This window comes from Polyodon spathula, chromosome 57 (assembly GCF_017654505.1).
Source record: "Polyodon spathula isolate WHYD16114869_AA chromosome 57, ASM1765450v1, whole genome shotgun sequence".
Lineage (NCBI taxonomy): Eukaryota > Metazoa > Chordata > Actinopteri > Acipenseriformes > Polyodontidae > Polyodon > Polyodon spathula.
Window position 1 is genome coordinate 1172271 of NC_054590.1, and position 13370 is coordinate 1185640.

Below are 13370 nucleotides of genomic sequence, written 5' to 3' on the forward strand. Positions count from 1 at the left end.
GTGGGAGAGACAAATCAAGTATGAAAAATGGAACTACTTTAAGTAGCTGCGAGGCAATGCTGTTCATACCCTGGCATGGCATCAATTAAAGAGGCTAAAGGCGTGTTGTCTAATCTAGGGCAAGCCCAGAAAACGCATTGAACACCTCTTTGTATTCAGAGCAAGCTGTCAGACAGAAACCAGATACAGGTGCCCTGGATACGTTTTCACAACCCTTAACACTCCAGAGGTAAGTATTCCTCTGTGAGCTCCACCCACACTATAGAACCCTGCGTTTCGAAAGAGCCCTTTTGTAATGTGATGAAAGTTAAGAAAACTTCTATTTTCAACAAGGAAAGAAGAAGCCATAGCCAACATTATGTTAGTCAGATCTACTGTCAACGCTTTTAAAAAACAAAAAAACAAAAAAAAAAACCCAGTCAGATCCAATAGTTGCTTGTCCCTTTAGGTTCTCACCAAACAGGTTTGACGGAGCTCCACTTGTCAGAGTGGCAGGAGAGGCTTGTGTTGGCAGGCTCTTTGAAAGCCGTGTCCTGCAGTGACCGTCTGCGATCGCTGAGGAGCGGACTAGAGAAACGTGGGTGCAGCTGAGCAGTGAGCAGCAACATTAATCCTTGAGGTCCCGCTTCATCTCCGCGCCGTATGTTTACACACGCAGTCAGAAATCAAAATAAAATAAAAATATAAAAGGAAACTTTTGTTCTTCTTCAGATAGATAAAAATATTTCAGGACCGAAAGTGTTAAACACTCAGTGAGAGACTCGGTTTAACTAGTTGACAAGCGCTGCTACAGAATGTCATTTTCTCAGATTGTAGAATCTCATATTCATAGTGTGGTCTTCTTAATAACTTTTTGTTTTTTTATTTTTTTTAACTAACATTTTAAGACAACTGGGAACAAGAGAAATCCAAGTTCTTTTTAACATTTGAGAGTTCAGGCTTTTTCAGCAGAACAAAACGGAGCAAGCTTTCAATGGCTTTAAAATGCTGCCGTTGTGTGCTAAGTTTTAGATGCTAGCTTATTTTGCCTGCAGTTATGTTTTTTCTGCATGGTCAGAGTTTTGAATGTTTGTTTATTTTTTGCATCTGGCCCTAGAGAAAGGGTTAAGGAAAGGGAGACAAGCATCCGTCACGACAGTCTAAAATCCATCGGGGGCTGCAGAAATCGAACGTCCACATACCCAACACACATGCACCCCAGCACCTGCTCTGGTGAACAGTGAGAGTTGCCATGGTGACAGGTATGTTGTTGTTAGCAGTAGAGGTGATGGACAGACACATTGCTAAACACAGCAACTTCCTATAAAAAGCTGTGAAAGAGATAGAGTCCCTTTTTTTGGAATATTGTTGAGGTGCCCAGAGCTTTGCATTGCTCTTTAAAACTAAAACGAATCAAGTATGTCCCATGCAAGCAGCCGTCTGATTGTATACTCGTCTTTGCCAGTGTTTTATATACCAACTTATTTGTACAGATTTGAGAACAGAACTAATTAGTGTTGTGTATTTGTCTGCATAATGTTCAGGGCAGATGGGCAATACAATATTTGCTGTTGATTTATGTGAGGCACTGTTTATTTATTTATTTCTTGCCACCATTAGGAAATTGCCAGCTGAATCCAAAGTGATGCTAAGTCCCATTTGTTCTTGGTATCCATCCCATTTGTTTTATTTTTTTCAAGTTGATATTGTAAAGCAGATATCCAGCCAACTGGCACCTGGATTGTATTATATTCTGAGGAGGGAAACAGTGAGCAGACAGCTTGATGCAGTGGTGTTGCAATACAAGTGCTAGGCAGTGTTAGCTGATGAAGTGGATGTGGATGTCAAGGTATTTTTATTAGCCCTGTGTGGAAGAAGACTTCTCCTCCGGTCCCGTAGCGATGTTTTGATGCTGCTGCTTTCTGTTTTTATGGAGCCCCGAGCCAGCTTATGTTCCAGTGTTTACTAGAACCAGTGTTGCTTGACTCTTACATCTTACTGGACTGAGTCCAGCCGCTGCTTTCTCTGTTGAAGAGAAAACGCAACATTGGCGTTTGTTCTGGCATCGGCTTTTCCATTCTCTTTCTGTTCAAACTGGATAGCTTTTTTTTTTTTGTTTGTTTTTTATTTCACTTGTTCATGGTTGTTAATCAGCTGCAAAATGACTTAATTGTCAACTTTTGGTAATTTAGTAAATATTCTAATCTTATCTAATCTAACCCTAATCTTAACCCTAACTCTAACAAACATGTTGAGACAGTAAGCAGAACCCCCTCACTAATGAAGCTGGAGAGAGCGAAGGTGAGGGTGAACAATGTCTTAAGCAGAAGAGAAATATCCAGCGATAAATGGGGATAGTACTGCTTACAAGGAGTGTGCGTTGATATTGGGGTGGGCTGGAGATGAGTGGGACCGACCAGTGAGTCGGTCTCACTCATTGTCAGATTTGTCAGAGTGATCGTTGTATTGTGTTGTATAGGAATAAACAAGATCCACAGTTCAGGGTGGAGTGGAAATGACTGAAGTCTGTCATTGTGTACAGTAACGTTACACTGTATCAGTTACATTATCCCTAATGCTGCTGTGTTATCAGTCAGAGGTAATAATGGCAAACTGATTAACTAGTCCTGTACAGCAGCACCTGGTACAAGATGCTTCCTTCCATTGCCTGTAACTTTAGCAAACACAGATCTGCTGTTGCTGTGACTGGCTTGTTTGCTGACAGTTCAAAAGGTATGTTTGCTTTTCAGGATTTCACAGGTTCACACCGGGTGGTACTCACTGCCACCTGCTGCTAGTGCTGCACAAGCAGATTATTTGATTATTCAGATTAAGCTGTCCGCAGAAATCAGGCGCTGACGATCAGGAGAGGCTCATTACTGTTGAGCGGGCCAGTTTGCCATGGGTTTGTGGTGATTGCTGCTTTTCTTAGAATATCAATCCAGTCAGCTGTTTCCTCCCTCGTTTTACTTGGAATGGTAAATTAGCCCGAACAACGATGACCGTCCCCTGTGGGGAGCTCAGTCTGAATAATCGTGTGATCGGTCTGTGCAGCTATAAGTATTCCATCACAAAGACGCTGGGACGGGGATCGCAGGCGGGTTATTGTAGTGATGCCGAAAATACGTGAAGTGACCAGCGTATTGTTAGTGAACTGAGCCCTTTCTCCCAGATTCAAGATTATCACAGCCGTTCAAATGCGAATGAAAGTGTTGTATCATGCCGGCTGGTTTTTGAAAGTCAGGCTGCACTGGATGTATATATATATATATATATATTTTTTTTTTTAAATGTTATTTGTTATTATACAGCGGCAATAGCGTTTTCTTGGATCTCTGTGCAGGCATTTAGTGTTTTTTCTTCTCTGCAGTAAATCACGTCTCTTAGATGGCGCAGTGTTTCCTGCAAACAGATTCATCTGGCAGCAAGCAGGCTGTTGGAGTTGTAATAAGCACACTCGCACCGCTCATTTCAGTTCTGCTGCGGGACTATTCCTTTCCTTTGCAGGTGCTGCTTCCTCTTGGCTCAGCTGTTGATCTTTTTCATATTGCAAACTTTTTCTTTATGCTCTCATTTTATTTTGCTTGCTTGCTTTGTTTGCCTCTCTGTCTATGCTGGAGCAGTGGTCTAATCATTTTCATGGTATAAATTACCAGCCCCGATTCCCAAAAGCCCCAGAAGCTGCAGACTGCTGTCAGTCCCACAGTTTGCAGGCTGTTAGCCAGGTCCAAGTGTAGTTTTTCCCACCATCCAGAAGTAATCCCCTTTTTATCCCTAGCCACATGTGTGCAGAAGATATCTGCAGAAGCAGATTTGCACCCAGCTGACTCTCTGCTCCTGTTCCATTCAGTCAGGAGGCTCTGCAGTTCTGGTTATAAGTGGTTGATCTAAACGGGCTAAGTGGCGCATTGGGCTAAATTCAGGGATAGGAATTTGAATCCTTTTAGAGCTTTTCTATTTACAGTGACCTCAGATCTGCATACTTGAGCTTCATGCTCTTAATATACGTTTCTCACCTGTTTATTATTACATTATGCATGCTCTGTTAGATTCGCTGTTGCTGTTTCTTGTTCTTTAAACGATGTGCCACGCTTACTGCAGTAGATGCATGCTTACATGTCCAACAACGATCTAAGCAGAAACACGAATTGCACTAAACACACGCAACAGGCCGTTGAACAGGTGAGGAATTGAATGTTTAGAGCATGCAGGTGGCATGTACTTTCAAGCTCATTTCTAGTAAAATGTGGAAAATGTCAAACCTAAGGTTTTAAGCTGAAGCAGTAATTAGAGCAGGAGGAGTCCAGCAACAACAGGGTGTCTATTAATGCCAGTCAGAAGGTAACAATAGATGAGCTGGTATGAGGGTGTGAGTGGGTTTCCTGCATTGTTAGGAGGATGCGCTGGCGAGCATGACTTGGAATTCTTGTTGTTTGCGAGGGCCAAGTCCTGGAGAAAAGCTTAACAGGCTTGCTGGCTGCAACCTGACACTCTCACACACAGAATGAAATGTAAATTAAAAACAAAAATACGAAACACTAAGACCCCACAAGTGCATTAGCATTTGATTTCAAGAGGTGTGGTTTTTAGATCTATTCAAACAAACTCGGAGTCTGCTTTATTAAATACTTGGGGTATTTTTCTTCTCCGCGCTGGTGACTCGTGTACAGTAATTGTGTGTACATGCCATCTACAAGCCTGATGAAGAGTCAGTAATACAGCAGGAGCAATGAGCTGGGATTGAAATCAGTACTGGTGTATAGCTCACCGGCCTCGTACTAAGCAGACAGGGTTGTGACTGCTGAAGACTCAGTGTAGGCTGAAGTGTTCAAATGAGATCATGCTGCTTTTTCATGACATAGTTAGCAACACCAAAGCAGCAACAAGAACAGCCCTGTTCGGGGAGAAAGAGAGTCTGTGATGTTGGCATGGAAACGATTATTCTCAATCCTGAGGCCGCTAGAACAACACTGCCGTGCCGCATTACTGCCAGTTAGGGGCATGGCTTTCATAACGAGTGGGGACAGTAGGTGCTGTTGGGTTCAATGAAATGAAATGCCTTGCATGTTTTGTGTAAATTGCTGCACTTCATTGTTGGAGGAGGTTGGTCGCATGGCAGGAGTCCAAGCCCGGAATTATTTTTTATAAAAATGAATCAGATTTTTCGGCAACAAAAACCAACACCCAACTAAATGACTTTTTAGTTGGAAACATTCCCAATAAGTGGCAAGCAGGCTGAAGGAATACTGCAAGAGAAACCTGCTGTAGGGTGTGTTTTCACTCATTTTAAAGAAAAGCAATCGACTTTAGCAAGCCAGTGTTGCATTAAACCATTTGTGCTGTTTCTAAAAAGTGTAATAAAATTAATTTGTAAAGTGAACTGTGAACAAAAAGATCCTCATTTTCTGCTTCATTGAACCATTGTGTCATGGTTGCTTAAGCAGATTTTAAAAAGTTATAATTTTGTTAAACTTAGGTAAGCAATAAAACACCTGTGGCTGTCTAAAGTTTTTATTTGTTTTTCGGTCCTTTAGAAACAGGTTAAAGACAGTTATGTGGTTATGGCAGAGCTCTGTGTTGCTTTCTTAGGAAAAGACTGCTTCTCTGGAGGTAGAAGAGAATGGATTTTGCGCTAAGCAGATGGTGTGTGTAGTTCTGCATCAGAATGCTCTCAACTTCTTCGATCACATACTATTCGAAACGTTTGTCATTACATTTAATTAAGAGTCTATTTCTATACCTAGGACCTAGACGGCAGTCTGTACCAGCCTGAATGGATGTGGCATTCGAAGGCTGACCAGACCCCTGGTTGCCTTTGACACACAGAGCTGTTGCGGGTCTCCTCTGTGTTTCTGTCTTTCTGTTTCTCTGTTGACAAAAACAATCCGTGGGTTCAGTCTGACATTTAACACACTGGCAAGAAAAGAACATGCCAGGGTTTCAGCGTTCCTCAGGATGTTCTGAGTCGTTCTCTGTATTACTCAGCTGGGAGAGTAATTTTCATTTTGAGTGCCCTTGCTATTGTATTGTGTTGGCAGTCATTCCCAGCGCTTCTGGGTTCTGTTCCTCCAATATTAGACTCCCTTTACCTGGCTCTTTATGTCCCTGTATATGTTTACATATATTTGACCTTATGTTTTTTCTGAGTGCTGACTGTCCTGCTGCCTTGGCTCCTGTATAATGCCAGGCTGTGTCCTCGCTAGTTTCTAGATTATTGATCTCTGTACCAGAGCAACTATGATAGACTCTTCACCAACCTGTGCAGCAGCTGAGAAGCTTTGTGTTCCTCGTTGCTCTGCAGCAGAGCAGCGAGTTGAGACCAGCTGTGAAATGTCAACATCGTGTTTGCTAGTGGAGTGGAAATTCGCCTGCCACGTCTCTTCCACTGGAATGACTGTCAGTGATTGACAGACCCCCCCCTCCCCTTGTCTGGTCACTGCTAATGGAATTTGAAATGAATAAATTAGCAGGGTTGATTTGCTGTTTCTCACAGGTGTGCAGTCCCTTGAGAAGCTGAGACTACCCGCGTCATCCTGTTGCCAGGGAAACAAACTCAAGCGTGCCGATGTCCCCAGCAGGAGCTGAGCTCAGTGACAGATTCTGTGCCAACAGGACTGTGCCTTCAAGCTTGGTGGCAGGGAGCCACACGTCATCCATAAACACAAGCAGCCTGTTTCACAGCCCCCAGTTAGCACTGATCTTAGACTAGCTCCCATACCCATCGGAGACTGTGAAACCAGCCTCTAGTCGTGATACACACCACCCAGTCAGTATATCACGGGTGTCGGTCCAAGAAACAGGGTGTCTGTAGAAAAGCAAATAGGCTAACAAATAAATACTGTACAACCACTCCCTCGTTTTATCGGGGGCGTCAGGGTCCAATATAAGTCCTCTACGCAACCCGCTTTTTCTCATTTTTCGTATAAAAAGCAGCACACCGTTTTATTTCGCACTGCAGAGGGTAATTGCTTCTCATCAACTTCAGTCTCCAATTAATTTCATGAGTCTTCCTCTCATTTCTCAAATGCACAAACCTGCTGCATTGAAAGAATCCATTCCTAACGTAGGAGGCTTGTTATGCTTGTTGCTAGGGAGCTGACTGCCTTGTGATTCGCTGCCACACGTGAACACCTTGTTGGCTAAAACAAAAACCGCTTCAACAAGTAGATGTTTAAGTTGCTTTGTGTTATTGTGCGACGCGTGTGTATATGACAACAGTACGATATTAATGCTTTGTTTTTAATTGTTTTGTATATTGTTGTTTGTGCAGTACAAAATAAAACAAACACTAATTGTAAGTGCCTGTGTATATTGCAGCTAAGGCATGTGCAGTTAGACATAAAAATGGGGAGCCAACCACAGAATAGCGAGGGGTGGGTGTACAATATGGGTAGCATTATTAAAAATAAACTTGACACATTCCATTTTAAATTTCAATCATGAATTTCACTTCATAAATAATCTAGAAATACCAGCTCGTTAAGTTATTTGGCAAGTGTATTTGTATATTAGACAGATGCAGCTGTACATCTTTTGATCACCGCATATGAAAAAGTTATTTGATGCTTCTGTAGATCTCTCAAGTCTTCTTGTATAAATTGATGTAGTCCATGATTGAAGTGTCCTACAGTTATTGGTCCGTACTGTAAATAATCTGTATAATACTTTTCAGTTTTCTGGTGAGCCCTGGGCTGTGATGAGCTACTGTCAGGAGTGCAGGTGAATCGAAGGTTTTTGCTCCAGCCTCCGAGACTTCAAAGCAGACAGTCATGTAAACTCATCTCTCGAGTAATCGTCGCTCCTCCCTGCTAATTGCAGTGCGCTGTAAGCACTGCCAAGCTAGACGCCGCCGCTGCAGCGCAGAACATTCAAGAAGGGATATTGATTGTATGGAGCTATCATTGCTACATTGTGATGTTCATTTACAAAACACATGGGTATAGTACTTGAAGGAGGTAGGCACTGCTGCTGAATCACCTGATGTGGTTTTCTATAACTAACGAGCAGTTCACATGGCTTATTATATGATTTAAGGTTGCCATCCAATTAAAGCAAGCTGTCTAATCCAGAGAAATGAATTCCCTTTGAATCATCTTTGCTGAAACCCTAAGGCTAGCTGCTCAGTTTTCCAGCTTAATAAATAAGCAGTTTTGGGGCAGTTTCTGATCTTGAGGTTAAGAATTACTGAAAGCGAGTCAGTATTCTGAGCCATCTTTCTCTTTCGTGTATGAAACACAGTAATACTGGGAAAGCGATTTCTGAATACTGAGAGGACTGCTGTACATAATCCTCTGCTACATGATGTCTGTGTCATCCAAGCGAAGGCACATTACTGTAGTGCAACCTAAACTAACCCGGACTGTAGTAAAATGTGTGCGTTGTTTCCATTGCTGTGTGTTCGGATCACTGTTTGCATGTAAACATAATGAATGATTTGTTCACCCATTTTCCAGCTAGGTTATACAGTGAACAGAGTGGAATCTTGTTGTTTTTGTTTTCAGATAAGAAGTTAATTGCTTCGTTTTTTTTTACCCCCAATGACATCGCTGATGCAAGCGGCATGTGACAGGCCTTGACAGAGCCCAGCTGTTGCACAGACAGCATCCACAGCTTAGCCTCCTACTCTCAGGGCTGCGATGCACTGGGACTTTGAAAGGGTTCAAATTGAAGCGCATTTGTTTTTGTTAAAGGGTTTGATTTAACATTTCTTTTTTAACCATTTCCTTAACTTTTTAAATAATCCTTTTGATTTGGGTCTCTGCAGAACTGTAATAATTTCTCTGCATCTGAATCCCTCATCTCACCCCACAGAATCCTAATTGCCAGCTCCTTTTTGAACGTTTCCTGTTTGTAAAAGAAATCGCATGCAATGCAATGACCTTTAAACCCCCCACCTTATCATGTTACAGTATTTCTTTGACCTAAGTACTCAAAAAGGATATTCAAGTACAGCACAGTTAGAATTATTACATTTCAGTTCAATTTAAAACATTCCCATTTGAAGCTACTTACCCAAGCAGTATAAGGTAATGGCTTGTGGTAGAATTTGCATCACAGTTTGTTAATCAAATGTGTAAAACCTGTTTATCTTAGCTGTAGGTCAGTAAAAGGGTACCGCTGTACTGGTAGGATAATTAAAGCAGCATTTGCCTAATGTACAGTTTGCTTAGCCAAAGGATCAAGTCCTAATGTGAGTTAGGATTCTACGTTTGTATATTCTTCTAGCATAAATTAGGCAGGCGAGTTAGTGTTAATATATGTGTGTGTTACAGTGATCTAAAAGTACATGAAATTACTGTATGCAAATACTTTTTTTAATTTTATAGCACCTACAATATAGTCTTCATTCAAACAATCTTTTTTTTTTTTTCTTACTCCAGTTCAATTGATGACAACATTTTATACAGGCTGGTCTTCACTTCTCCTGTGGGGTAGTGATTCTGGTACTCTCCACTCCAACAGCTCGCTGTTTCTCTGAGATCATGGCTTACCTCATGAACTTTGTCAAACTGTTTGCATCACAAGCACTGTTCCAGAAGTGTCCTTGTTGCTGTGTTGAGCGCAGAGCACTGTTCCAGCAGTGTCCTTGTTGCTGTGTTGAGCGCAGAGCACTGTTCCAGCAGTGTCCTTGTTGCTGTGTTGAGCGCAGAGCACTGTTCCAGCAGTGTCCTTGTTGCTGTGTTGAGCGCAGAGCACTGTTCCAGCAGTGTCCTTGTTGCTGTGTTGAGCGCAGAGCACTGTTCCAGCAGTGTCCTTGTTGCTGTGTTGAGCGCAGAGCACTGTTCCAGCAGTGTCCTTGTTGCTGTGTTGAGCGCAGAGCACTGTTCCAGCAGTGTCCTTGTTGCTGTGTTGAGCGCAGAGCACTGTTCCAGCAGTGTGCTCGTTGCTGTGTTGAGCGCAGAGCACTGTTCCAGCAGTGTCCTTGTTGCTGTGTTGAGCGCAGAGCACTGTTCCAGCAGTGTCCTTGTTGCTGTGTTGAGCGCAGAGCACTGTTCCAGCAGTGTCCTTGTTGCTGCGTTGAGCGCAGAGCACTGTTCCAGCAGTGTGCTTGTTGCTGCGTTGAGCGCAGAGCACTGTTCCAGCAGTGTCCTCGTTGCTGCGTTGAGCGCAGAGCACTGTTCCAGCAGTGTCCTCGTTGCTGCGTTGAGCGCAGAGCACTGTTTCAGCAGTGTCCTTGTTGCTGCGTTGAGCGCAGAGCACTGTTTCAGCAGTGTCCTTGTTGCTGCGTTGAGCGCAGAGCACTGTTCCAGCAGTGTCCTTGTTGCTGTGTTGAGCGCAGAGCACTGTTCCAGCAGTGTCCTTGTTGCTGTGTTGAGCACAGAGCACTGTTCCAGCAGTGTCCTTGTTGCTGTGTTGAGCACAGAGCACTGTTCCAGCAGTGTCCTTGTTGCTGTGTTGAGCGCAGAGCACTGTTCCAGCAGTGTCCTTGTTGCTGTGTTGAGCGCAGAGCACTGTTCCAGCAGTGTCCTTGTTGCTGCGTTGAGCACAGAGCACTATTTCAGCAGTGTGCTCATTGCTGTGTTGAGCACAGACTCTGCTGTTGTGGAGTGGGTGAACCTCAGCAACGCTGTTTGCTTGTACTGTACCTTTCTCCTGGTCTCAGCTGTTATAGGCTGTATGCAAATATAGAGAATGTTACCTAACACATCAGGCTCTACCATGTTTTCGAATATGTTTTATTTCCTTACAATTGCAATGTGAACTCTAAACAGAAAGATACAGTTCCAATGTGGTGCATTGCAATAGGGGGGTGCAGCTATATGTGACAGGGGATCCCCCATACTGGGCGTGCTGTTTGCATTGCAGGTTAATCAGTAGCTGCTGTGGCTTCTGCTTTGTAACACTCCTGTGTCTGTGGGGTTGGGCCAGGAAAGGAGTAATTACGTCTGTTAATGTTTACCTGAACGTTAGCTATTGGTGAAAGCCCTTTACTGTACACCAAGTTAATATTGAGCTGTTAGGCAAACCGTGTGCTGGTCACCTCCTTTTTTATCTTTATATCCAGAAAGCCACGCATTTCTGGAGAATGGTAAGGCTGTACTGTTCCGTTTCCTTTTTTACCTTCAGTTTTTGGTTTCGTTGTAGTGTTTTATATTTCTTGTATAATCTACTTGTGGAAGGTATGTAGGTATGCTTTTTGCTGTCTTCCTAGAATATCTGAACTTGATTTTCATGGTAAAATAATATAATTAAATACACAGAAGGTTCATTCTGTCAAGGAAAACGTTTTATGTTTTGAGTTAACGTCAACAGAAGGCCATTGTTTCTGATAGAAATGCTTCAGATCAAGTCACAAATAATTAAAATAAATGTACAGCCACTTGTTGTTTGTGGGTGAAGTGATACATATCAAATGCAGCTATTTTCAAATTACATGTTTTTGCCGTCGGCTCTGCTGATAATTAAATGACTTAGAAATGAAAAATACACATCAGATAAGAACAGCAACACCACTCTCTATCTCTGAGCCCTGTACATTTGATCATGAGTAAGGTAGAAGTTACAATCACTGATGGATGTGCCACGTACTGTATGTACCCAGAATACAGTAAACCTTTTTTGTTTTACTATGTGGAGCTTGGCACGCCGCTGGCCTAGCCATTGTGAATTTCGGAGGTCAACAAGATGTCTTATTTTAGGGAATCACTGCAGACAGAGATCTGCGAGTCCAGCACAGCCGCTGACAATGGGGTCTCAGTTAATGAACCGGTAAAGATTACTTTCAAATGCAGTGCCTGCTGAATCAAAACACACCCACTCTTGTGTGGCGATTGGGATAAAGATAACACAGTGGACTGCTCTGACACATGTATGTGTAGTTGCTGGATGCAGACCACATTACATTATATGGACTTTGTATTTTTTGTTAGAGATAGTGGAGAGGTAGGCGAAGGGAGCAATGCATCCACTAGTTTTTTTTTTCTCTGACTAGCTCTCTGTCTGACAGCCTCTGACAGGTGTCTGCTTGTACTGAGAGCTGCTAATGAAAATCTGAAGAGAAGGCACTGCAGCAGCAAAGAAGGCAGGGTGTACTGATGGGAATGCAGCTTCTGATACAGGGAAGGAAACAAGACTCCTGTTGCATAGCATTCATCCACTCCAGATATTAATACGAGCTTGATTAGCCACAGTGGGACAGTAACAAACTCAGGTGTGTCTTATTAAACTCATAGTAAAACCAGAAATGGATCAGTCTGCTATGCAATGGGAGTCTTATTTCCATCCCTGTGTTAGCAGGGTGGGTGATGTGAGCCTCAGTAATGACATCAGCTGCTTTCAAGGAATGCCATACAGTAGTTAGAGCTGCTCTTCCATGCAGCCTGCTTTGCAAGGTGTAAAATCACGCCTGTTTGCATTCTGCAATCCCAGCTGTTGTTTTTTTTAACAAGACACACCTGCCAACAGAGAGATCAATGCATATATTCCAAGCTTTATAGTCGAGATCAGTTTGGAAACTCTTCACGTACCAGCGGACTGTTTTGAAAGGGCTTTGCTTTCTTTCTTTTTTTTGCTTTATTCGCTACTACTGGCTGCTGATTTGCTGCATGGTTCAGGGGCATGAGATTTAATTTGCATAATCTTGTTAAAATAAGGGGATGATAAAGACATGGTGGTTTGAGGATGTTGGTGTAACATGGCATTCCCCCTCGGCACTGTGTGTGTTTAATAGGACACGTTGCAGCACATATTAGGTTTTATAGCCATGTTATTTCTAGACACATTCTGTTAGGATTCACACAGGTGTTTAGGCAGTCACTGAGGGCTAGCTTGGATATAAAATGTATTATCATGATTCCCAGCCCTCAGCATTTCAAAACGCATCTTAAGCAGAAGGGACTGTGGCAGACGAGAATCAGAGTAACCTGCAGTGCCTGAGTTTCCTGAACACAAGCCAGGTCTCGGGTTTTGTGTGGAGAAATTCTGGCACCCCCAAAAGATTCCAAATAACCAGCCAGCCAGCCAGCCAGCCAGCCAGCCAGCCAGCCAGTGCCTTGCAGATTTCCATTGAGCAGCTGATTCATGCAGCTGGTTCTGTTTTCTCGCCACCTTTTTAAAACCAGACCAAAAGGATCCAGAGGAGAGCTCAGTTGTGTTGCTTGACTCAACATGTGCAAGATTGTAATATCCATCTCCTTTTCTTTGCCTAGCCAAAGAGATTGAGAGAGGAGTGAAAGTCTTGCTATGTGAAGCTGCTCTTTTATAATTGTGTGCCAAGATGATTACTTTAAAAGGCATGTCATTTTAGTGATGTTTTTATTGAATAATTGAGCCTAAAAGCAGCTGTCTGTCATTCTTTTGAAAGCCATCATTTTAGCCCAGCAGTAGACAAGTTTCACGTTTGATTCGTACTCTCTTCATTTCTTTGTCTCTCTCTCTTTATTTTTTTCTGC